This window comes from Cannabis sativa, chromosome 7, assembly GCF_029168945.1.
Source record: "Cannabis sativa cultivar Pink pepper isolate KNU-18-1 chromosome 7, ASM2916894v1, whole genome shotgun sequence".
Classification (NCBI taxonomy): Eukaryota; Viridiplantae; Streptophyta; class Magnoliopsida; order Rosales; family Cannabaceae; genus Cannabis; species Cannabis sativa.
The window spans coordinates 9740145-9767380 of record NC_083607.1 but is presented as its reverse complement, the minus strand read 5'-3'; the positions used below and the strand labels follow the sequence as shown (position 1 = coordinate 9767380).

The window sequence follows — 27236 nt, the reverse complement described above, 5'->3', positions numbered from 1 at the left end:
AGGATGTTAACTCGCCGCAGGCTGCCCAAGTCAATCAGGAAGCCCAGAATTGGGAAGTTAGGCTTGCTGAAATGCAAGCCCGGATTGAAGAGCAAGACCTCGAGATTCAGAGGTTGAGACAGCAGGGTGCTCCCGCAGTTCCTGTGCCCGTAGTTCCAGTGGCACCTGCCCCTGCTGCCCAGGCCGAGATAGTGGTGGCGGCCAGTAGATTGGAACCTTTGTACGAACGGTTCTGGAAGCAGGCACCTCCGGTTTTCTGGGAGGTCGGACGTGATGAAAGCCGAGCGATGGGCTGACGGTGATCACCAAGATTCTAAACTTTATGGGTGTCACCGGGAACGACAGAGTGGTGAGTGCCACTTTTCAGTTTTAAGAAGACGCTCTGGTCTGGTGGGACATGGTGTCTCAGATCCATGACGTCATCACTATGACCTGGGAAAGGTTTTAGGAACTCTTCAGCGTTAAATGTTATAACGAGGCGGTCAGAAGCGCCAAGAGGAAAGAGTTCGCCCACCTGACCCAGCGAGAGAATATGAGCATGACGGAATATATTACTCAGTTCAGCTGGTTGGCGAGGTTAGCCTCGGGATTTGCGCCAACCGATTTCAGTAAGAAAGAAAATATCTCGATGGACTTAATGTGAGGATCAAGTATGACCTTATGATCACTACCGACGATAAGACCATCTAAGCTGAGATGGCGAAGAAAGCATGGTGAGCTGAGGGCGCAGCTAGATGTATGTGGAATCAGTTAGGACTCCGGAATGTGGCGGGGCTCTTACCCCTTCTGCGTCAGGTTTCAGCAGGGGAGGTAGTGGTTCGGCCATGGACTGGAGGAGGAATCATCCACTGCATCCGGTGGCTCGAGGCAGAACAAGAGGTTCCGAGGGAACCAGAATTAAGGCGGTCGTCAGGGTAGTGTTGAGACCCGTTATTCCTACTGGAGTATCTCATTAGTAAGAGGCATCCTATGGATGAGTGTTTAGGTCAAGGATGTCTGGTGTGGCAGCCAGAGTCTTTAGAAAATTGGAAAGATCGTATGATAGGTATGAATCAGGGTTTGGAACCCTATTACCTGGCGGAGAATTGGTTATCTCCAATAGGTGGATTAGGTCTATGCCGATCAGGATAGATGGTAGAGAGTTAAGTGCTGATCTGATAGAGATGAGTTTAGTCGAATTCGATGTTATTTTAGGAATGGATTTCCTATCTAAATACTCGGCGGGCATTGATTGTAAAAAGAAGATGGTGATCTTCCAACCGGAAAGTTAAGAACCATTTGTGTTTGTTGGTTCAGTTCAGTGATTCCGGATCCCGGTGATTTCGGCCAAGTCAGCTAGAGAATTGTTGCACGGCAGTTGTTTAGGGTTTCTGGCCGTGGTGGTGGACACCACTCGGCCAGATACCATTCGGCCAGAGGACATCAGAGTGGTTCGGGAATTTTTGGATGTTTTTCCCGAAGAACTTCCAGGGTTACCACCTCAGCGGGAGATTGATTTCGTGATAGACTTGGCACCAGGGGTGGAACCGGTTTCCAAAGCCCCGTACTGAATGGCTCCAACTGAACTTAAGGAATTAAAAATTCAGCTCCAAGGGTTGCTTGACATAGGGTTCTTTCGGCCCAGTGTGTCACCCCGGGGAGCCCCGGTTTTGTTCGTCAAGAAGAAGGATGGATCTATGAGGATGTGCATCGACTGCAGGGAATTGAACAAGCTGACGGTGAAGAATAAATATCCCTTACCTAGGATCGATGATTTGTTCGATCAGCTTCGGGGGAAGACGGTCTTTTCTAAGATTGATCTCCGTTCAGGTTATCATCAGTTGAGAATCCGAGAGGAGGACATTCCGAAGACGGCTTCCCGCACTAGGTATGGACATTATGAATTTCTGGTTATGTCATTTGGACTAACCAATGCTCCTGCAGCATTCATGGACCTGATGAATAGAGTATTCAAGGATTTCCTCGATATCTGTGTGATTGTATTTATCGACGACATCCTCGTGTACTCTCAATCAGAAGAGGAGCATGAGTTACGTCTTCAGATGGTACTGCAACGGCTTCGGGAACATAAGCTTTATGCCAAGTTCAAGAAATGTGAGTTCTGGCTATCTCAGGTGTTCTTCCTAGGGTACATTGTGAGTAAAGATGGGATCAAGGTGGATCCTGGGAAGATTGAATCCGTCAGGGATTGGCCGAGACCGAAGACACTGACAGAGATCAGAAGCTTCTTGGGTTTAGCTGGGTACTACCGTAGGTTCGTCGAAGGGTTTTCTAAAATTTCAATGCCCCTAACCGAGCTTACAAAGAAGAATCAGCGATTTATTTGATCAGACAAGTGTGAAGCTAGTTTTCAGGAGCTGAAACAGAGGTTGATTACCGCTCCAGTACTAGCTTTACCTTCGGACAAGGAGAAGTTCGTAGTATATTGCGACGCATCCAAACAGGGTTTGGGGTGTGTACTGATGCAAGCCGATCGGGTTATCGCTTATGCCTCCCATCAGTTAAAGGATTATGAACAGCGATACCCGACTCATGATCTAGAGTTGGCCGTGGTGGTTTTTGCACTGAAGATTTGGCGGCATTACCTTTACGGGGAGAAGTGTGAGATCTATACCGACCATAAAAGTCTCAAGTATTTCTTTACTCAGAAGGAGTTGAATATGAGACAAAGGCGTTGGTTGGAATTAGTGAAGGATTACGATTGTGAGATCCTCTATCATCCCGGAAAAGCCAATGTAGTGGCCGATGCCCTGAGCAGAAAGGGTCCCGGGCAAGTAGCTAGTATGATTCAGATCTCACCTCAGCTAGCAGAGGATATGGTTAGATCCAGCATTGAGTTTGTGGTAGGTCAGCTACACAACTTAACGCTGCAATCTGATATGATAGAAAGAATAAAAGTCACTCAGATGACAGGTCCAGAGTTAGTAAAGGTCCGAGATGAGGTATTGGCTGGTCAAGCCAAGGACTATTCAGTGTCAGATAGTGGGATGCTTTTGTATAAAGCAAGGGTTTGTGTTCCGAGCAGCGTGGAACTTAGAAATGAGATCTTTGAGGAGGCTCATTCTATCCTATATTCTCTGCATCCCGGCACCACCAAGATGTACCAAGATTTGAAACCGTACTTCTGGTGGAACGGTATGAAGAAGAATTTGGTAGAATTCGTATCGAGATGCCTCAATTGTCAGCAGATTAAGGCTGAACATCAGAGACCAGCAGGGTTGTTGCAGCCTCTAACCCTACCAGAATGGAAATGGGAAGATATCACGATGGATTTTGTGGTCGGGTTACCTAGGACCACGGGTTTGTATGATTCCATCTGGGTAGTGGTGGACCGATTTACGAAATCTGCTCATTTTCTGCCGGTTAGAACAACATTTTCAATGGATCAGTTGGCAGAACTGTATATCAGAGAAATAGTAAGACTTCACGGGGTACTGAAGTCTATAGTTTCGGATAGGGATCCGAAGTTCACCTCCAAATTTTGGCAAAGTTTGCAACGGGCAATGGGTACGAGGCTGAAATTTAGTACAGCATTCCATCCTCAGACAGATGGTCAGTCCGAAAGGACAATTCAGATATTGAAGGACATATTGAGAGCCTGTGTTATGGACTTTGAAGGCTCATGGAATAAGTATCTACCGTTGATAGAATTTTCGTACAACAACAGTTATCAGAGTACGATAGGGATGGCTCCCTATGAACTGTTATACGGTAGGAAATGTAGAGCCCCTATCCACTGGGATGAGACAGGGGAGAGGAAATACCTAGGTCCTGAGTCAGTACAGCGGACCAATGAGGTGATAGAGAAGATAAAAGCTAGAATGCTTGCCTCACAGAGCAGACAGAAGAGTTACGCAGATCCGAAACGCAGAGATGTTGAGTTCCAAGTAGGGGACCACGTGTTTTTACGGGTATCTCCATTGAAGGGGATTAAACGTTTCGGGAAAAGAGGCAAGTTGTGCCCTAGATTTACAGGACCTTTTGAGATTCTCGAGAAGATAGGTCAAGTGGCATATCGGTTAGCATTGCCTCCAGTCTTATCAGCAGTTCACAACGTATTCCATGTCTCGATGTTGAGAAAATACGTTTCAGACCCCTCTCATATACTCAGTTATGAGAGCCTTCAGCTACAGCCAGACATGACTTATGAGGAACAGCCAGTGCAGATCCTGGATAGAAAGGATAAAGTCCTTCGGAATAAGACCATAGCATTGGTCAAGGTTCTTTGGAGAAACAGCAAGGTGGAGGAAGCCACCTGGGAGCTAGAGTCAGATATGAGAGCTCAATATCCAGAGTCATTCAGGTTAGATTTCGGGGACGAAATCCTTTTAAGGGGGGGATAGTTGTAAAGCCCGCTTAGTTAATTTGGAAATTAGCAGTTGTTTATGATTAATTATGAAATTATTTATAGCTATTTAAATAATTTATTATGCTGTTATTATGGAATTCAGAAATGCATGGTTATGTTATTCAGTAGTTTTATTATGTTGCATTTCCGGTGCCCGGTATTTTGGAACTCGACGTTTGGCTCAGTAGAAATCACAACTTAGTATGTTAGTAGTTTGGGGACGGGTTTTAGACATTGGGAATGTCGGGAATGGCCGGGAATTTAGAATTTCCCAAAAATACCCCTTTAGTATGATTTATGTGGTTTTAAGGTGGAGGGGCAAAATGGTCTTTTTGCCCCATTAGTATTTTGTCTTTTGTGATTTTATGAAATGGAAAATAAATGTTTATTTGATTATTTGTTGGCTGAATTAAGTTGTTAAGTGGCTTCTATTTTCATTTCTCATTTTACAAAAAATATCACAAGTTAGAAAATTTGCAAAACTCTCTCTCTTTTCCTCTCTTTCTCTCTCGGCTGAAGGGTGGATTTAGGGCTGGGAAATTCTGATTTCAAGCTATTTTTCTTGCATTCTAAGTGTTCTTCAAATTCTTGGTAAAGTTCCTAAACCTTTCTTTTTGTAATTTTAGAAAAAATGATGAGAATATGTTGATGCATGCATGAGTTTGGTTGTTGTTGCTGCTGTATTTTGTGGTTATTTTCTGAGGTTAAAAGCATGATTTTTAGTTGGTAATTAAGCTACTTGTGAAGTATAATTCCTAGGTTGAGCATGCTAGAGTTTTATTATGCAAAAGTTTGGTTTTCAACATGAAAATTGTGTAATCTGTTTCTGTGATGTTGCTGTTATTTTTAATAGTTTTCAGAGGTTATATTATGCTAGTTTAAGAGGATTTAAGCTAGTGGAATGCATGATTAGGTGGTTTTGCTCAAGTTTGAGTTTAGAACTCAAAGCTTGAGCTCCAATGGCATTTTTCGTGTTTGAGGTTTCTGGGGTGTTTTGATGCCTTGGATATGTTCGAGGGAAGGTATAGAGCAGGTCTGGAAAGTTTGAGGTGATTTGGGGTTGATTTGAGCAAGATATGAATATTTGATGTTGCTGTCTGCGAGGAACCGGAATTCCAGTTGTGCATCCGGAATTCCGGATGAGGGTCCTGAATTTCCAGAACCGGAATTCCGGTTGGGCAACCGGTCTACCGGTTGGGGATTTTTCAGAACCCGTGTTTTTCCTCGTTTTTATGTTTTAAGGGGTATTGCCATGCTTTTTATCGATAGGGAAACTTTGAGTTCCTAGTTTTAGTCCCCGGGAAGTGATTTAGCGTATCACTTATAGCGTTGTGATTTTTATGGTTTAGGAGCCAGTAATCCGCCGCTCAGCTTTAGTTCCAGCCAGGTTGACCGGCACACCTGAATTCGGAATCCAGGTAAGATTAGTATAACAGTATGCATATGTAGATTACATGTTTAGCGTGCATGTAAGAAGCCTATTAGATTACATTAGTTGTATGTTGGCTTCGAACCATCCAACCCTGTCACGTCGGTACAGGCTGGAGTATGACCAGCAGCCGGAGTATGACCGGTTTGACCGATCAGGCTGAAACTTGGTTGGTGGTTCCGTGCTATTGACGTATCCTGTTGGTACAGGCTGGAGTTGACCAGCAGCCGGAGTATGACCGGTTCGACCGATCAGGAGGATATAGTAACACGTCGGTACAGGCTGGAGTATGACCAGCAGCCGGAGTATGACCGGTTCGACCGATCAGGTTGTTACGTGTCAATAGTACCGTCCCTATGAACGTTCAGAACTCAGTACCATGTTGGACATGGCAGTAGTGGCTCAGTACCATGTTGGACATGGCAGTAGCGGGACCCAGTATCGTGTTGGACACGGCAGTTAGAGTTATGTATGAGTATTATTATGCTTTTCTTACTGAGTCTGTCGACTCACAGATCTACGTTTATGTGTAGGTAAAGGCAAGGCTTAAGCTAATGGACCGTGAGCGAGCTTGTGAGGATTGTACATGTCGGGGCGGTTAAGCCTGGAGCGTACGATCATCGGGACAGCGAGGCTGATTTTGTAACTGGTCGTTAGACGACATTTATTTTATGTATCAGTTAAACAGTTAAATCTTTTTGTAAATGATTTTATAATCGGGATTCCGAGTCTTTTGTAATATTGTTTTATAAGTTTAATTAAAAAGAAAATTTTTAATTAATCACGTTTTTCCATAAACCTCGTTGATTAGCAACGAGCTGCACAGTACGTTTAAAAATCACGTAATACGCCTAAGATAGTTAGGGTGTTACAGCCTTGGTTCCATGGTTTTCTTTATTCCTTTCAGTCCATATACACAATAGAATACATGCAAATTGTTCCAGATCGTGTTGCAACCAAGTCTCCGAAGCTTTAAAGAATAGATCCTTGAAATTTGAAGATTTAGCAAGCAATGTATCCATAGAAAAAGAGGATCCTCTCCATATTTTCTTAGCTCTTTTACAAAGGAAAAGAGCATGACAAATGGATTCATTGTTATCACGGCAGAGAGGACATGTTGAAGAACCTGCAATATGGCGCTTCCGCAAGATCGCAGCCACTGGAAGACATTCATGGACAGCTTTCCATAAGAAAATTCTTACCTTAGAAGGGAGGTTGAGCTTCCAAAATTGTTTCCATAAATGGGTAGTGTGAGAGGAACCAGAAGGAGTTTCTTGATCTGCAATGTCTGAAGCCAATTTATACCCTGTTTTGAGAGAATAAATCCTAGTTGATTCGTGGTGCCAAATGATCTTATCATCGTGAGGAAAAAGGACAAAGGAATATCAAGAATCTTCTCAATATCAATATCCAGAAAAAAAGACCTGAGTGCCGGTATATGCCATTGTCGATCGTTGTTAATAGGCTCACTGACTGTTAAATTGAAATCTGTCCCTTTAAAAAACAATGGCTAGAAGGTTGTATGACTAGGCAGCCACGGATCAGTAACACACTTGATCTGCAGACCATTACCAACTTTCCATCTAAGACCATGTTGAAGAAGCTCTTTACCCCATACTATTCCCCTCCATGTCATAGAAGGATAAGACCCAATTCTCGCATCTAGGAAAGATCCATTTTTGAAGTATCGGTGCTTCAATAATCGGCTAAGGAGTGAGGAAGGATTATCTAAGATGTGCCATGCTTGTTTCGCAAGCAGAGCTTGATTATAGTGCACAAAGCTTTAAAACCCATGCCACCTTCACCCTTGGATTTGCAAAGAGAATTCCATGTTTTCCAATGAATTCCCGATCCAGAAGCATTTGAACCCCACCAAAATTTATTCATCATCTTCTCTATTTGGTCAATTAATTTTTTGGAGAGCCGAAAACAACTCATGGCATATGTAGGAGTGGACTGAGCAACTGCTTTGAGTAGAACTTCTTTTCCTCCTATTGAGAATAATTTTTCTTGCCAAGTAGAAAGAAGCTTCCACAACTTATCTTTAATTTCACCAAAGAGTATGTTTTTGTCTCGACCCGAATAAGATGGTAAGCCTAAGTACCTTTCATGACATGGCTGTGTTTGCATATTCAGTTGTTGTTGGAATAAATCTTTAGCCGATTCCCTTGTGTTAGGAGAAAAAGAGAGGACTGATTTCTCTGTATTTAATCGTTGTCCCGAAGCTTAGCAGTATGTGTTAATCGAATTTTGAATTGATCTTGCTGAGGTGCTATTAGACCGACAGAGAATGAGGCTATCATCTGCAAAAAAAAAAACAAGTGTGAGACTGATGGACCATTGCGTGAAAGCTTGAAGCCATGTAAAGAACCATTGCGCTCTTTATTTTGTAGTAATCTTGAGAATCCTTCAGCACAAATAATGAAGAGATATCGAGATAATGGATCTCCTTGTCTTAGTCCTCGTTGTGGTACAATATTTCTTTGGACAGATCCATTAAGTTGAAATGAGTATGAAACTGTGGAGATGCACCTGATTATAAGATTGACCAGCAGAGGAGTAAAACCCATAGTGAGCATCATAGTTTGAATAAAGTGCCATTCCATTCTATCAAAAGCTTTACTCATATCAAGCTTAATTGCAGCAAATCCTTGCTTGCCTCTCTTAAGGTGTTTGAGAGAGTGAATGAGTTCAAAAGCAACAAGAGTATTATCCGTAATTAACCGAGATGGCAAAAAAGCACTTTGAGATTCAAATATGACTGAGTTGAGGTGAGGCTTCATTCTTAGAACAATGGTTTTGGACACAAGCTTGTATAACACATTGCACAAGCTAATAGGCCGAAGATGAGACATGTTCAGTGGCTTCTTTACATTGGGGATTAAGGTGATGAGTGTAGTGTTGAAAGAGGAAGGATCACCACCGTCATTGAGAACTTTCAGCACTGTTTTGGTAACACTTTCACCGACAATGTGCCAATAATTAGTATAGAACATGACTGACATGCCATCCAAACCCAGGCTGCCATCTTCGCTCATAGATTTCAGAGCGAGAAAGACTTCTTCAGCAGTGTAAGGCACGGAGAGAGCTTCATTAATTTCATCAGAAACAAGGCAGGGAACTATTGCAAGAACAGTTTGTGTTGCAGCTGAATTAATTCCTTCACTGGAATAAATGTTGCAGAAATACTCCTGAATAATATTAGCAATGCGTGGTTGAGAAGAATGCACAATTCCATTTGAATCGGTCAGCTTAGTTATCTTGTTAATAGCTTTTCTTGAACTTGCTTTTTGATGAAAATACTTGGTGTTTGAATCACCAGATTTAAGCCATGAAGAACGAGAGCGTTGATGCCAATAATCCTCTTCTTGTGCTAAGAGTTCGTCCAAGATTTTCTGACTTTCAAGGAGCTGGGAAAAATGATCTTGGTCTGTATTATTCGAGTTTTGAAGTGCTTCAACTTTTTCATGAGATAGCTTAATCTTCTTAGGTAAATCTCCAAATTTACTTCGATGCCATGATTGTAAATGGATGGCACAAGTAGAGATGTTTTCCAGAGTTTGAGCAGTAGGATCACTTGTTGGCGTACTATTCTAGTACTTGTCAATGAGTTGTAAACAATCTTCTTCCTTCAGCCACAATTTCTCGAACCTAAAACGTGATCTAAATGGTCGGACTTGCTGCTGGTGGGATTGAGAAATTTCTGCCATCAAGACTCTATGATCAGAGGCATAGAAATCCAAATGTTTTAGAACTGGGATTGTCATAACTTCAGTCCATTTTCCATTAATGAAACCATAATCAAGACGTTCTGTAACATTTACACATCTCGAATTATTATTATGCCACGTGAATCTCTCCCCTTCGAACTCTAATTCTGTAAAGTGACAATGATCAATGGTTTCTCGAAAAGCATCAATTTGAGATTCATTACGAATTGCACCACCAAGTTTGTCATCATGGGAGATAATTTCATTGAAATCTCCCATTATAAGCCAAGGCATAAGTGGAGCTGAATCTTTTAATTTTTTCAAAAGTTCCCAAGTGAAAGCTCTTTGTGATACATTTGGAGCGCCATAGAATTCAGAGAAATGCCAATTGAAACCATCAGCAATAGAGATATAGCAGTCAATGAAGTTTATTCCATAATTAATAATAGATACATCAACATCATCTTTCCAAAGAAACAACAGACCACCCCCCAAACCCACTCGAGGCACTTCAATGCCATTTGGAAAGTGAAAAGCATTCTTAAATCTAGAAATAGAACCTATACTTAATTTAGTTTCCATAATAAACATTACATCTGTTTTTTTTTTTTTTGTGAAATGAGCAAACTAAGTTGACGGAACGCTCTCGGGTTGCTCAAGCCCCGAGCATTCCAACTGAGCAGAATCATGGTGATTGGCGAGGCTGAGTAACAGCCTTCGCCAAAGAGTCTCCTTTTGTTTGAAGAAACAGAGTTAGAGTCAAGGTTTGGAGATGATACAACGATGTTGGTAACATCAGTAAAGGGGGCATTTCTTGTGCGACAACGCTTGAGCACTTGGCGGACATTGCCACTTGAAGAAACAAATTGTCTTTTGGAGAAAAGAGATGCCATTCTATTTTCTGCAGCAGGTGCAACTTCAGTTTGGTGGATTATTCTTGCTGGATCTGGAATTGTAGTGGTTGTTGAAGAAGCAAATGTGTTGGAAGCAGAAGGTATTGGCATAGTCATCATTGTGGAACCAGATATGTGATGATCACTTAAATGGAAGTAGGCTGGAGGGGTAGCAGTAGATAAAACCACCGTCAGAGGGTGAGTTATAGCAGCCGTGGATGAGATTTTTGTGGGAGTAAGGTCAGTTGCTGTACTAGAGAAACGTTTAACACCAGATGATTCAGGCATAGAATTCATTTGTGAACACTGTGGCAGAGAAACCTTCTTCACAGAGGACGAACTAGGAGTAGATGTTGTGATACATTTCTCAGTTAGAAGTGAAGCATTGTGTGAATTCCCAGCAGTAGGAATATTGTTTAGGCCACAAGAGAGTGCTGCAAAAGAGGGAGTTAAAGAAGAGTACTCCGAAGCTGTCGACTTTGGTAACATGACTGCTTTTCCTTTTTTGCAATCCGTAACATTGGGAGGGAGTGCAGGAGGCTGCCTTGATTGCTTGATGATAGGAGTTATTGTGTTTCTAACAAGACGAGTAACAAAAGGCCAAGGACCTGCCTTTGAGAAGTCTTGCCGATAACGATCATAAGGTGATTTGGGTAGAGAAGAACCTTCCATCCAAGGTCCATAAGGAAGATCGGGTTCTTTACTGTCGTCAAATTTCTCCAAGTACACTTGACATTTGTTAAAAACATGACCAATTATACCACACTCATAACAGAAATCAGGTAATCGTTCATAACGGAACTCTAGCCATAATTCATCTTTGATCCAAGGAAATGCTACCATTTGACCACGAAGAAGCGGTTTTGAGACATCGACCCCAACTCGAATCCTTAAGAATGGACCCCATCCCTCATTAAGTGAATCCTCATGAACATCAATATAATTACCAATCAATCCACCAATATTTTGAGTAAGATTTTTCGATTTACTTAGAAAAGGTAATCGGTAAACCTGAACCCAAAAGGGAGTAATAGTGAAAGACTCTAAAGAGGCATTTTGTAGAATACTTGGAGGGCAAAGAGCTAGGTGTTGGTTCTAAAAATGCCAGGGCTCTTTGGAGAGGACCCTGAGAAGATCGCCTGGCAGCCAAAAGTAACCATATAAACATCAGAATCATAAGTAGAAGTTTCCACAGGAAATCTTCCTGTCCAATTCCTGGTGACAAAGTTGAGAAATTGCTTCGGGTTATGGCCCCTTTTGGAGTAAATTTTGCAGAAGACTTTGTTACATTGGGTTCGAGGAAGTGGAGCAGAGATGTTGGAAAAGTTGACGACTTCTCTTTCCTTATCAGTGAGCGCTTGAGAGATATCATTATGGAAAGAATCCATTGGTTTCAGGTAGAGGGTACAGAGAAGGATTTGAGAAATGGATATCACTGGAAATACAATGTAGATGAATCTGAATTCATGGATAGGGAACGGTTTGAAGAGAAGAGTGCAGAAAAAATTGAATAAAAGAAGTTAAAAAGAAAAAAACTACCACAACTACCACAAAGCAAATTTACATATTTGTGTTGGTTTTTAAAACGGTAAATTGCGGCATAAATACCTAATGTTTCAGATTCTTTACACTTAAATACCTAATGTTTATTTTTAGAGGCAAAAATATCTAATGTTACAATTCTCTTACACTTTTACTACCACTTCCGTTAATTCATAAATATAGACACGTGGAGAGTTCAAATACATTACATTTATTTTTTATTTTATTTTAAAACTTAATATTTTTAATATCAGAATGTTCTCATAACAATTTTCACATGATATTGGCACTTCAATTCGATAATCATGTTCTATATACTACACTTGTTCACTCAGCTATGGTAATTTAGTATTGCATTTCTCTTATTTTTTTTTAAAAAAAAACAAGTGGTATTTAATTTTTGATATTAATAATATTAAATTTTAAAATAAAATAAATAAATGTAATGCATTTTGGCCCTCCACGTGTCCATATTTATGAGTTAATAAGGGAAGTGCTAGTAACGGTGTAAGAGAATTATAACATTAGGTATTTTTGCCTCCAAAAATAAACATTAGGTATTTAAGTGTATAAAATCTGAAACATTAGGTATTTATGCCGCAATTTACCCGTTTTTAAAATCCAACTTTTTTAGTAGTGTATTTTACATTTACAATAATAATCATAGTGAATAAATTAATTAAGTCTAAGCACAATACATTTTTCTTTAAAATAATTTTTTCTAATAGTTTTCCTTTTAGAATTGTTAGTTTGAAAGAAAAAAAAAAGAAAAAACGGATGTGGGGGGCTAGTATGACTTTCTCCCTCAGATGAAGATATTACTATATGTATTTGTAAAAGAAAAAACTAACTGTTAATTAATTAGAAATAAATAATAATTATGATAAGTTTATCCATAAATTAATCTGAATTATTAGGAAAAGAATCATGAACATGCATGATCACGAGAAAGGAATATAAGTGATGAAAAAGAAAAAGAACTGTTATAACATCAGCGTTTTGCGTGAAAGGAAGGATCTCATGCACTGTCAAAACTCAAAACAGTCTTTAACATAATTAATATATATTTTTTTAATAAAAAAAACTTTACAGAATTAATTAATTTATAATAGTAAAAAAATTGAAAATAAAAAAAAAGTGCATGCAGATGTAAAGTAGTGAAGGATGGTTTACTTTTACCCGTGGGATATAATAATAAATAAAAATGTCTTGTCTTGTGTTGTGTTAGTTGTGTTATGAGCATTGCTATTGCTATTAATCATTAGTGGTGCTTCCTACCTTCTCGACATGTCACGTTGCGATTTGCTAGCGATAATTCTTAAAAATTATTATGTTAAATTATGTAGAACCTAATATTTAATTGGATCAATAGCGATACTAACACATAGGATTCTAAACACAATCTTTAATGTTTAGCATTTCTCTTGTGTTATATATGTATGTTGTAGTAGTACGTAGACTACTACTACTAGACTAGCAGTACTTTAATATATCTTTATATATATTAATATATTTATATATTATAATGAATGGGAACCGTTGGATGATGATATGGGGTTCCTCGAAATTGATGTTCAAAGCAAAGCAGGTGATATATAATAAGAGTGTATATATATATATATATGTGGGGACACACGATTTTGTATTTTTACGGAATGTATTCTGTGATATACGACAATTGTTAGATGGGAGATTTATTTGATTTGAGGGTTGGAATTGATCTAGAAATAATTAAAGTTAAAAAATTATAATGTATTCTAAAACTCATCTAATTTACTCTAAAACCTATCTAATTTATTACGGAATAGATTTTGTGAAGTGTAAGAGTAAGTATGAGTGATGGCGGCCCCAGCCCGCTTAAACACTAATTAATGGGTTGGAGCCAGTTGGTGTAGGCTTACTATAGGAAAGTGACGTACATTTTTCCTTACATGCCAAACCCACCCAACCCCACCCCACTCCTACCCTCCATATTCTCATTTTTTTTGCATTATTATTATGTTCTACTTTATTACTATATCTATATACACATAAATTTTAGTGGGGCCTCACTTTTGTCTAGGCGTTGGTATTTTTATTTTTGATAATAACTTAAAATTATAACTAATTTAGGGACACAATTTTGTTACGGAATGTATTTCGTAGTACATTAGATGGGTCTTAGGCTACATTAGATGAGTGTCAGGGTACGTTACTATTTTTTAACTCTAATTACTCATAGATTAATCTCAGCCCTCAGATCAAATTACTCTCTCATCTTACGGCTGCCGTACATCACGGAATACACTTCGTAAAAGTACAATCACAGGACAAAATCATGTCTCAACTAATTTATGTGTTTTATTTTCTTTATAATATAATGTATACTATTCAGAGTCGTCTCAATTTTTAATAAAGCCTTAGGCAAAGCTTAAATACAGTTTTAGAAGAAAATTAAATTAAGCTTTTTTTAGTAAAATTATTAATTATATAAAAATTTATTGAGTTATTTTTTTTTTTAAAAAAAACCTATTAATTAATTAATTAAATTATATCATTAAGATTTTTATTTTTTTTTATAGTAATTTCATATTAATCTTCATATGTTTTATTAATAATCATCACGTTGTGTTTTTTTTTTCTTCATGAATGAATTTCAATTTATTTATAAAAAAGTTTCATTAAAAAAACAACAATTATTAAAATAATCACAATAAAATAAATATAATTTTAAAAAAATATATATTATGATATATAGAGGCTATTTATATATAAATTTTCAATAAAGAATCAATAATTATTAATTATTAGATTAACCTGAAATGTAATTGTTGATATTTAGTAGTAAATATTAATGTTTAAATTTATTGAATTGAAAATATATTATTCATATTATTAAAAGAAATGAATATTACACTTAAAATGTAGTTCTTAAATTTTGTGAAGCTTTAGACAATTGTCTTATAGTTAATTAGACTCTCATACTATTGTTATATTAAATATTTTAATAATTTTTTTTAAAAATTCTAAATAGGTTTTTTCATATATATCAAAATTTACACTATAAAAAAATTTATTTTTAATCACAACAAAACTTGTAACAAATTATAAATTATTATTCCTATGCTGTGACTAAAAGGTTCGTAACAAAAAGTATTAGTTATTAGTTTCTTTATCACTCATAAAATATGCAATAACAATATTCAATTTCATAGATAAACATATTACATATAATTATAAGTGTATAACCATAGATCTAAAGAATGTCTTCATTGATTCAAAGAGAAGAAGCCAAATAGCGAAAGCGTAATTTAATCCATAGATAGTGATGATCTTAATCCATCTTGTAGAGATAATCTTTGTGGTGATTTTAGGTAATGATTTTCCAAGAAAACAAGACTTAGGATTTTCTAATTTTCTCTCTTGATGAAGGAAGATGAGAATAGAAATTGGCTCTTGTTTCTTCGGGACCACTACCAATTTACAACCTCATAGCTAGGTTATTAATTTTAAGTATTTCTAATTTAGCTCTAGAAATATCGATACCCTACACATTTAGCCCATGATACTTTAATACCCAATGACCCACAATTACTAAAATGATCACTTTATTTTGGGCCAAACTTCAAATAGCAATACACTAATATACATATGAGCTCATATTGAGGATTTTAATCCAACAATCTCCCACTTGGGCTACATATATTTTCTGATAGTGTATAACTTAATTTATAAGCACTGTACTTTTGTTGTCATAATTATAGGTATTTCAAAACAATCTCGTCCATTGATTGTACTAACATAGGATCAAACGGCTTTCGCGACATTTAACGTAGCTAAACCCATCAATGGTCATGTACATCAATATAATCAAATGATATAGATCAATCATGGATGCGTAGCATAGAAATTACATGCAAATGTGATCTTAGCACGCCTATTTCCAACATGTCCTCCTTAATTGAGATCAATTCTTTATTAATTCTTTCTAACCTTAATAGAAAAAAAAAATATTCAGAGAACTCAAAACTTAAGTCCATACTTTATCTGCAGAATTAAACCATAAATATGTGTCAGCTTGATAGAACATCTCAAATACAAACTCCCAATAAACCAACACAATCTTAAATAATACCACATCCATATATGAGCAATAAGCTCTTGAAAAGCCTTAAGTGGTATATTCTTAATGATCCGGATCACACAAAATATGGAGTTTATTCTTAGTATGTTCTATAGACACCTTATTACTCTGAACTTCATTTTAACAACAATTAGCTCAAAGTGAATGTGCCTTTTGACCTTATAAAGTTCATGTTGTTACTAAAATGCAACCTGATTAATTTATTGTCACAACATATATCTTTAATAGCTTCTAATACCATTTTTAATTTTGCAGCTAAAAACTTTATAAGATCAGAATAAAAAATCTTAATGATCTCCAAAATTTTCTATTTTCTAATTTCTAATAAAGTGAACATATAGTATTTTGTTCTCCTTAAATTTCTTATAGCTTATTTTGGCTGTATACCAAAAATTCCTTATATAGTTACTTAAATATCTATCCAATATTCTTAATATGTATATTAACTATAAATACATACATGCTTGAGCATATATTGAATTCCAATATAAATTAAGAATCTTCTATATTTCTTGAATTCTAAGGTTGCTTTTAAGACAATGACTTAGACAACTTATTTTCTTTAGCTACAAGCCTTTCGCCTGGCATAGTATCTTTCATGCCAAAAGTTTTGAATACTTTATTGATATACCTCTTTTGTTATAATTCAAGAGCATATCTTGAATTTCTAATACAAAATGGGTATATCATCAGTGGCAAATAATTTTTTTTACCAATATAATATCAAGATCATATTCTTACTCCCACTGAACCTGTGATACATACACAATCATCAAAAGCTTTTATCTCAAAAAACTAAATGAGAATACTTAATGAAAATTATGTAATCATTGACGAGAAGCCTACTTGAATTTATACATGAATTTTTCTAATTTGTAAACTATATTCTTTGGATCTTTGGACACAAAGTTTTCTTGTTGCACACATAACTTTTGTCATCAATATCACTATTGATAAATGACACATTAGTTATCCATTTGATATAACTCAAGACCATAATGAGCAGTCAGTTTCATGCTTGTCCTGAAATAGTCTTTCAATTAAACCAAAAGAAAGTCTATTCAAAATAAATATATGCTTTATGAGTAATTCCTTACATACAAGACATAATGTGCATCTCTTCGCATTGCAATTTGCATCCCTCTTGAGTATAAATATTTATTTATAACCAATTAGTTTTAAACCTTATATCAAAAGGAAAAATACCAAAATTTTATTGTCTCACATCAATTTGTACTCTTTATCTATGATATCAATCCAGTTTCGAGAGTTGGAACCTTCATGGCATTATAAAGTTGATTGGACCATCGTTTATCATTCTATTATTTCCTTATGTCCTTTCTCTCATGGATTTCTTTAATGACACTGATCTTTGAGGTTGTTGAGTTTGATTATCTGAAACATTTACCATATTTTGAATGGGAAGTTGTTTGTTATTGTCTTATCAAGGTTCTAGATTCACTTATTGATCAATGAAAGTCATAGAAACCTAAACATTGTCAAAAGTGATAGTTGGAATTGAGTTTAACGTCAATTCCTTCTCAAGAGCAATATCTATAATAATCTTATTTCTCCTCCAAACTCAACATCCTCAAAATTATTAAAGTGTCTCGTCTTAAAATTGAACCATAGTGTGGGATCACAAAACTTGTAGCTTTTTAATTACTAGAGTATACAGTAAACTATTTTAGAGTCCATATTCCTTTTATAAGGCTTATAAGACCTCATCTTAATCGAACATCTACAAATAGAATATATCTATATGTTAGACTATTAGTCTAACCACAACCTTAGTTTATAAAGAGTTTTAACTTACACTTTACTTAATACACAGTTCAGAATTTATGTTGCATTCTTAAGTGTTTCTCTCCAAAACGAGTTTTATGGAGAAGAATGAATAATCACACTTCTCGTCATGTCGTTAGATAAATGTTAATTACATCTCTCAAATACCCTTCATGTTAGGTTTGCCTAACATTTTGTATTGGAAGACGAAAGTACATTTCTTTAGTATTTGTGCAAAATAATCTTAGACGTTACTCAAACTATTTGTCATACCTCACATGGTAGTGATAACCATCATAGTTAGTTTCAACGGCTTTAATTTTCTTGCCTAGTTTATTTGTCAACTATGGCTTAAAAATTTAAAAGAAACAACATCTAAAGATTAATGCCTTATGAACAAAATAAGTTTCATTAGTCTAAGACAAGATACTATAATTGATCATTCCATAAAATCATGAGGAAAGATCCACCAAAATATAGCATAAATTCTTAGATAATGAAACTTTATTTTGTCACTTGATTTCTTATTTGTTACCCCTTTACAAAATCTAAATTTATTAAATCAAGGGGTCAAGAATTCTAAATAAGTCTTTCTATTCTCCTTTTGGGAGATATAATCTTAATACCTATACAAAAGTATAATAGAATTCTCATGATTCAATTTAAGTTTTGTACCAGAAGAAAAATTATAAGGTTTCTTTATATGAGGTAAATTTCAATAAATTTATAAATTAAAGAAATAGTAGAACCAATATTTTTTTTTTTTTGATAAAAGAAATAGTAGAACCAATATTGAAATATTGAAAAAGACTAATTTTTCAAATTCTAAATTAACAAGAATGATTTAATTATTCAAAATAGAATTCAAAACTAAAACTCATCTAGGTGATGATACTGTATAAGTCTTTTCTAAATTCCAAATAACTAGTCTTTAATCATAGTTGAAAATCCTTATAGCCTCATCTGTAGATTTTTCACTTTTGCCCCTAAAGATGAATCTTTCATCATCACTTGGTTATTAGTTTCATAGATAACCTTCTATAGTTATACTGACATAAGAAATTTCATAAAAATTTACTTATTAAGTATAGTTAGGTACAATAAATTAAATCATTTATAAAACAAACCATAGTGAAAAACTTATTTTCATTAGATATGCCTAATGACATACTTGGAACACTTTAACCTTATTTTAATTCATTTTGTAAAAGTCATAGATAATTCCATATCTAATATTTTTTGTACTTTCTATAACAGTGTTCCATATGCAACATACTGAATTTTATCTTTATCCTTATTGTTAACGCAGATTTTCCTTAACAAAATTTGAGCCTAACCGTGATAATCTCACACAGAAAAAATAAAAGTTATAAAATAAAAAGTTTGAACACACAAGGTTTTTACGTTGTTTTGCAGTTAAATTTCTGCATAGTCCACGAGTCAATCTTATTCAAATTTTTGATTGTTTGCTCAGGGCCTCTTTCGTATGAGTTTTTTCGTCCCCTTTTTTGATCTTGTTCGCCACTATTTATAATTACATAATGGGCAGTTAATTACAAAGTTGACTGTAATCTGGATACAACAATCATCCCCTTAAATAATAGGGTTTGATTACATATCACGAAATGTAAATGCGGTTATTATTTGAAAATCATATAGCTATTATTTTCCCGCTTTTACCAGGTCAAAATAATCATGTATTTAAACATGTATTTAATTGTTGTCAATGGGGATGTCTCGACAGAAGCTTGGTTCTAGTGATCTCAATAGCGAGCTAGTGCCATTTTCCTTTCCGAGATCGACGATGCATGTCTTGTGACGATTGCGGTTCTTATTTATAAAGAGTTCTTCAAAGCTCGTTTGAATGTTAGCTTCCGACTCATCAGGATTATAAGCCTCACTGAAGTTAACTGGATGAAGTTACAGGAAGCCTTCCCCTAGCGAGATGGGCACCTCGCTTACTTGGTCTCGAGACAACCCGATTATTATACTTAGTTTATACATTATACACTAAAGGCTTTCGTAGTTGATATGTGTCGCTGTTACGAAAAATATGAATAATACGCAAGTGCACACAATCAAGTAGTAAACTCACGCAAGTGAGGTCGAACCACAGGGAATTGGATTAATTACCACTAAATTATACTTATGATTCTATTTGGAAAATCGATAATTTTTAAGATTTAAACAAAATAAAAGTAATTCAAGAAACTTAAAGAAGCAAGTGAATATTGATCAAGATGAGAAAATAGGGAGAAGAATCATGTTGTTTGTTTATCCAAATGTTAATGTCTAATTGCTATCCTTTTCTTGATGTGAATGACAGATTATAAATTAACCTAACTCTTTTCAGATCTTTTAGGTTCTAAACCACATGTTCTCTAATTAATCTCTTAATTAAACTAACAAGTAATCAGCATTAAGTAATAATCAAAGTGTCACATAGGTCATGCAAAAACTCTCGTTTCACATAGAACCTCGATTATCCAATTTTAGCATTCTCAATTCTCACTTTTCAGATTTTGAATTGAGATCATAGAACATGTAGAAGGTGATCAAGCTTACACATGGAATTAAACACAAATATAGATAATTTCACAAATCAAGATTGAAGGAATGGCAATTATTCATTAACTAGACAAAACTTAAAACAACATTCATCATCCTCCCTAAATAGGAGTTTAGTTCATAACATCCACAATCAAATCCATAATTAAAATTGAAACAGAAAATAGCATAGAAAAATTAAAGAGAAGAGAAAGAACTAGTTGAAGCAATTGATCCGGGTCGCCACAAGTCGCTCTTCTAGCCTCCTCCTTTGTTTTCAGGGCTCCAAATCTGAATGAATCTCAATTTTCACGAACTCCCTCTATTTAAACCAAGTCTCATCTTTAAAATTCGTGAAATTACAAAATTATCCAAAAATCCCGTCACTGGAGCTTCGTCGCGACGAAGGATTTGCCCGTCGCGACGAAGGCTTAAACAAAACTTTCCAAAACTTTCTGCCAATCCCCGACGCGACGAAGGTTTTTCCCCGTCGCGACAAAGGTTTTTCCCCGTCGCGACGGGATTAGGCAGCAAAATGTCTTGTTTGTTTTTCTTCTCAATTCTTTCACCACTTGTCCTCAATTCTTGTAAATACTTTCTTTAAACACCCGAGGACCTGAAACAAAAGAATCAAGCGTAAAATAGCCCTAAAACTACAAACAAAGAGTGAAAACTAACCGAAAATACGACCCGAAACTTAGACTAATTTTAGCCTAACAAATTCCCCCAAACTAGATCTTTACTTGCCCTCGAGTAAAACTAAAAACTAAGACAAAGCAACAGAACACGACAGATAACTGAGCCTCCAAATAATTAAACTACCACTGCCACCTATGCAACTTCAATCAATTGACCAACCAGAATTTCAATTCAACTACTCTAGGAATTAACTTGGATGCACAAGTTAGAGAAAATTATGTCTAGATGCAAAACACTTCAATTGGAAAAACATATCACACTCATTCTACTCTTACCAACGTTTCGCCAACCGATGTTCAATATGCTTGCATGACCTACCTCTCGGTTGAAATATCATGGCTTAGGTGAAAGGTAGATAAAAGGTCATTTAGGCTCTATTATACCATAAGCAAAAACATACCAAACAAACACCCATAATTTTCCATAGTTTTATCCCAAAGAAATTTGTAAAAGATTGAGAACTTCACTTTATGTGCCTACCATCAAGTTTTTTTTTCTTTTCTATAAGTTGATGTTTTTTTTCTTCTTTTCTTTTCTTTTTGGTATATTCTTTTTTTTTTCAATGATGAGTAAGACACTTTCACATTACATAACTTCCTCAATCTCCCATTTCTAAAATAATACCCCCCATAACACTTAACTCTCTCAAACTTATTTAAAAGCTTATGGCATAATAAGGTACATTGGGAATTAAAATAAATAATGGGAACAAATTAGGCTCAATGAAATGGTTAAAATTTTGAAACAGACTAAGGCTCAACTTTGGTTATACTAAGGATAAAAATTTTACAGGTAAGCTTGAAAGGCTCAATCGGTCCAAAGAAAATTGCCTAAATCATTTTCCAAGCAACAATCATCAAGGATTTCGGTTCAAGAGAGTAAGTCACACAAGTTCTATTCCATGTCAAGCAAACATTCCACAAACCCAAGTAGAACAAAAGTGATAGTATTTCAAAAATCAATAATTTACATCTATAGAACAAATTTTTTTTCACAAGGCATCCAATTCAATCCAAAGAGTTTATGAATTAAGCACACAGTTTAAATTTCAATCCATTGCACAAATAAACAACAACAGTTCAATCAATATACCGGCTCAATTATCAACACATGAAAATTAAAAAAAACTATACTAATTAATTAACTAAAAACAAAGACAGTAAAAACATAAAAAATTTTAAATCCCTCCCCCCAAACTAAAGATTCACATTGTCCCCAATGTGATATAATATTCAAGTTGAGAAGGACTTACCTGAACCCCCATCTGAAGGGGTTTGGCCTCAATACTGCTTTAAATTGGATCAAGTCCACCTCTTGCACCAAATAGCGTCCTTGTACCAAATGAAGAAAATTGACCTCCAATGTTGCTAATTTTAGAGTTTTGCACAAGAGTAAGTTCTCTTTCAGAATTACAACACATCAATCTTGTCCAACGACGCCGAATCGTTCGAAGTCGTTCTTTAGGCTTTGCTTTCTTCTTATCAGCTTTAACAAAAGATCCCTTCACCATCTCAATCTTGCAACAGGTAGGAATGTCGGTTGGGGAAAAAACATTAAAATTGACCTCTTCATCTTGCAATCATAGCTTTGGCTTCCCCTTTTGAACATCTATTAATGCTCGGCCCATGGCTAAGAATGGTCTTCCCAAAATAATGGGAATAGTTGAATCTTCCTCCATATCAAGAATTAGGAAATCCGCAGGGAAGATAAACTTACCAACCTTCACCAGTACCTCTTCAATTATCCCATGAGGATGAGTCAAAGAACGATCCGCCAGTTGTAAAGTCACTGTTGTAGGCTTTGCTTTTCCCAATCCTAGCCTTTTGAAGACAGACAATGACATTAGATTAATGCTTGCTCCCAGATCACATAGAGCTTTAGTTTCCACCGAACCCCCTATAGAGCATGGAATATTGAAACTACCCAGATCTTTAAGCTTGGGCGGTAGTTTCTTCTGCAAAATTGCACTGCAGTCCTCAGTGAGTTCCGTTGTCTCGAATTCTTCCAACTTTCTTTTCTTAGCTAAAATTTCTTTCATGAACTTTAGGTAAGGTTGCATTTGCTCGAAGGCTTCTGCAAATAGAATGTTAATGTGCAACTTCCGAAATATTTCAAGAAATTTTGAAAACTGCTTGTTGCAGTTGTTCTTACGGAGTCTTTGAGGGTAATGAATTTTAATATGGTGATCTATGCTGATCGGAGGTGAAGCTTCTTTCGGTGCAAGACCCTCAGTAGTCTTCTTTTCCTTTGGTGCCTGTGTCTGTGCCAGTTGATCCTGAACCCAATCTTCAACTGGTTCCTTGCCACTAGGTCCTCCATAACTCTTTCAACTCCTCAAGGAAATTGCTTGACATTGCTCTTTTTCCTTTGCCTCACTAGTGCTGGGTGAATTTCCTTGAACTTGTTTTGCCACTTGAGTAGCCAATTGTTCCATCTGAGTTTCTAGAGTTTTAATAGAGGCTCTAGTCTCCATCATGAATTGGAGCAATAAGTCAGCTTGGATATTTAAGCCTCCACTAGGATTTTGTTGTTGCGGCTATTGTTGGTTTTGTTGGGGCTGATTTCTCTGCAGGTAGAACCCCTGTTGCTTGTGCCCATAATTATTATTTTGAGAATAGTTCCCAATGGATTTTTCTTGATCCATTGGCAAACTATTCAAATCCACCAGGCATTGGTCATAGGTGTGAGGACAACCATATAGCTCACAAGCAACTTGAGCCTGTTTCACCTGAGCAGTCATCAACTTCGTCAAGGCCTCCACTTGGGCTGTCAACTTGGTGATGGCGTCTACCTCGTGCATACCAACAACCTTCTCTGTTTGACTTCTTTCAGTTGGCCATTGTTGGTTATTCATAGCCATTTCTTCGAGCAGATCATATGCCTCATTTGCACTTTTTCTCATAAATGCCCCACCAGCTGCGGGATCTATGATCGTTCTGATATTACCAATCAGCCCGTTGTAGAAGTTGTGGACCAGCATCCACTTCTCAATACCATGATGCGGACACTTTCTGATGAGATCCTTGAACCTCTCCTAGGACTCATTGAGAGATTCATTATCTAGTTGAATAAAGTTATTAATCTCTCCTCGCAGCTTAGCAAACTTTGCTAGAGGAAAGAACTTGGACAAAAACGTTGTTGCCAAGTCGGTCCATGTTGCTATATAATTTGGTGGCAAGGAGATCAACCAACTCTTGGCTCGCTCTCTCAGCGAGAATGGAAAAAGTCTTAAACGAATGGCATCATCACTAACTCCGTTGACTTTGAAAGTCTGACATAACTCCATGAAATTTGACAAGTGCAGATTGGGGTCTTCAAAAGGGAGTCCACCAAACTGGACTGAAGACTGCACCATTTGTAGTATTGCAGGCTTAATCTTGAAGTTGTTGGCATCTACGGCGGGCGGCATGATGCATGATTGAAATCCCGTATGTGTTGGGAGAATGTAGTCTCTCAGACTACGGCCATTTGCTTGATCTTCAACGGCACCTCCATTATCACCGTTGTTACCTGTATTATTACCGCCATTAGCATTATCAGCCATGACTTCTTCTGTTTCAGCGCTTGCTGAAATTCTTTCTTGCCTTTTGTTTCTTCTATTTGTTCTACGGGTCTTTTCAATTTCAGGATCAACGGGTAATATGACTCCTTGTCCTTGATGGCGCATACATTTAAAATCCTTGAAATAGATAGAGACAATATTACAAGAAACAGATTAAAAATTTAGCAAGAGAAATAAACCAAAGTATGAGTTAGTATAATTTTATGTAATATTAATCCTTATACAATTCCCCAGCAACGACGCCAAAAACTAGTTACGAAAAATATGAACAATACGCAAGTGCACGCAATCAAGTAGTAAACTCACGCAAGTGAGGTCGAACCACAGGGAACATGATTAATTACCACTAAATTATACTTATGATTCTATTTGGAAAATCGATAATTTTCAAGATTTAAACAAAATAAAAGTAATTCAAGAAACTTAAAGAAGCAAGTGAATATTGATCAAGATGAGAAAATACGGAGAAGAATCCTGTTGTTTGTTTACCAAATTGTTAATGCCTAATTGCTATCCTTTTCTTAATGTGAATGACAGATTATAAATTAACCTAACTCTTTTCAGATCTTTTAGGTTCTAAACAACATGTTCTCCAATTAATCTCTTAATTAAACTAACATGTAATCAACATTAAATAATAATCTAAGTGTGTCACATAGGTCATGCAAATACTCTCGTTTCACATAGAACCTCGATTATCCAATTTTAGCATTCTCAATTCTCACTTTTCAGATTTTGAATTGAGATCATAGAACATGTAGAAGGTGATCAAGCTTACACATGGAATTAAACACAAATATAGATAATTTCACAAATCAAGATTGAAGGAATGACAATTATTCATTAACTAGGCAAAACTTAAAACAACATTCATCATCCTCCCTAAATAGGAGTTTAGTTCATAACATCCATAATCAAATCCATAATTAAAATTGAAACAGAAAATAGCATAGAAATATTAAAGAGAAGAGAAAGAACTAGCTGAAGCAATTGATCCGGGTCGCCACAAGCCGCTCTTCTAGCCTCCTCCTTTGTTTTCAGGGCTCCAAATCTGAATGAATCTCAATTTTCACGAACTCCCTCTATTTAAACCAAGTCTCATCTTTAAAATTCGTGAAATTAAAAAATTAACCGAAAATCTCGTCACTGGAGCTACGTCGTGACAAAGGCTTAAACAAAATTTTCCAAAACTTTCTGCCAATCCCTGTCGCGATGAAGGTTTTTCCCCGTCGCGACGGGATTAGGCAGCAAAATATCTTGTTCATTTTTCTTCTCAATTCTTTCACCACTTGCCCTCACTTCTTGTAAATACTTTCTTTAAACACCCGAGGACCTGAAACAAAAGAATCAAGCGTGAAATATTCCTAAAACTAGAAATAAAGAGTCAAAACTAACCGAAAATACGACCCGAAACTTAGACTAATTTTAGCCTTACAGTCGCTTTCGTTTCCCTAGGTGTAATGTCCTTGATGCCTCGCTATTCACATTCAACGACATATGGTTTCTCGCTAATATACTAAGCACCAGTTTGTATATTGATTCCTCGCATAAGACCTTACAGTCAGCGAGTTACAAATATAGTCTGATACTTACGTAATTAATAAGTTATTCTATAAAAAGCAATTGAATCGATCCATATTCCCTTTATCTTAACACGTGTCCTCCACTGAGATGGCAACCGAATTTCAAGTATAACAATTGCCCCTTAAAAAGCTGTTTTTTTAGTAAAAAGTTCTTTTTAATAATTACAGAGGGCATTTTTGTCAAAATCCCTTTTTGGAAAAATGCGTCCTTTGATTCTGGCGGTTGTATGGTTTCAAGGGTCATTATGAATCGTCTCTTCATATTCTGCCCTACTCCCAACCGTTAGATTTCCCAATCTTTAGCTTTCTTGTCATTGGACTTTGTGTATAAAAGGGCAGCTCAAGCTTGTCATTTCTTACAAACTTCTCGATTTTTGATGAGATCTATATTGAGTATGGATCATCTCTTTCTTGCAAGAATGTCCTATCTGAGCTCAGAAGTTCACCCCCAAAATTCATAACTCCAGGATGCACCAACCATTTTTCTTCTCCATCCGTTCCCAAGGACTCCAAATCTCAATTGGAACCAAAAACGACAGATTCCAAGGCTGAGGAGCTTCCGACCAATCCAAACCAAGGGAACCCTGTTGATCATTACGGGCAATTATTATAAGTGATTCTTTAGTGTGAGTATTATCCCTTGTAAATGGTGATCTGAGTTGGATCATACATATTATTAATTTTATACATTTTTTGTTTCTCCATTGACCCTTTTTCTTTGTCTCCACAGGAATAGACATAAATCTTGTGAGCGATCTTAGAGGTCCTCCTCAGGCTGACAAGGAATCCCGGAAGAAAGTTGGCATGATTTTGGATGGATCCGGGAGGGAAGTTGGCGTGGTTTCTATCAGAGAATACAGCCAACTCAAGACCCAAACCTGCACCAGAAGACTTTTGCGCCAACCTCTTTCTGGTATCGAGGAATTCCTTAAGGCTGGGAATAAGGTCTCACCTGCAGGAAATGGGATCTTCTGATGAGGGGAATGAGGTCTGTGTAGAGGCCAAGGCTCTCTAA

General features: G+C 36.4%; 1 non-coding gene across 1 annotated transcript; it reads left to right on the top strand.

Moving 5' to 3' along the window:
• Positions 1-24066: 24066 nt before the first annotated feature.
• LOC115698397 (small nucleolar RNA R71) lies at positions 24067-24173 on the top strand. Its single transcript, XR_004008146.1, has one exon. It is a non-coding gene; the product is annotated as a small nucleolar RNA R71 (small nucleolar RNA).
• The last annotated feature ends 3063 nt before the right edge of the window (positions 24174-27236 follow it).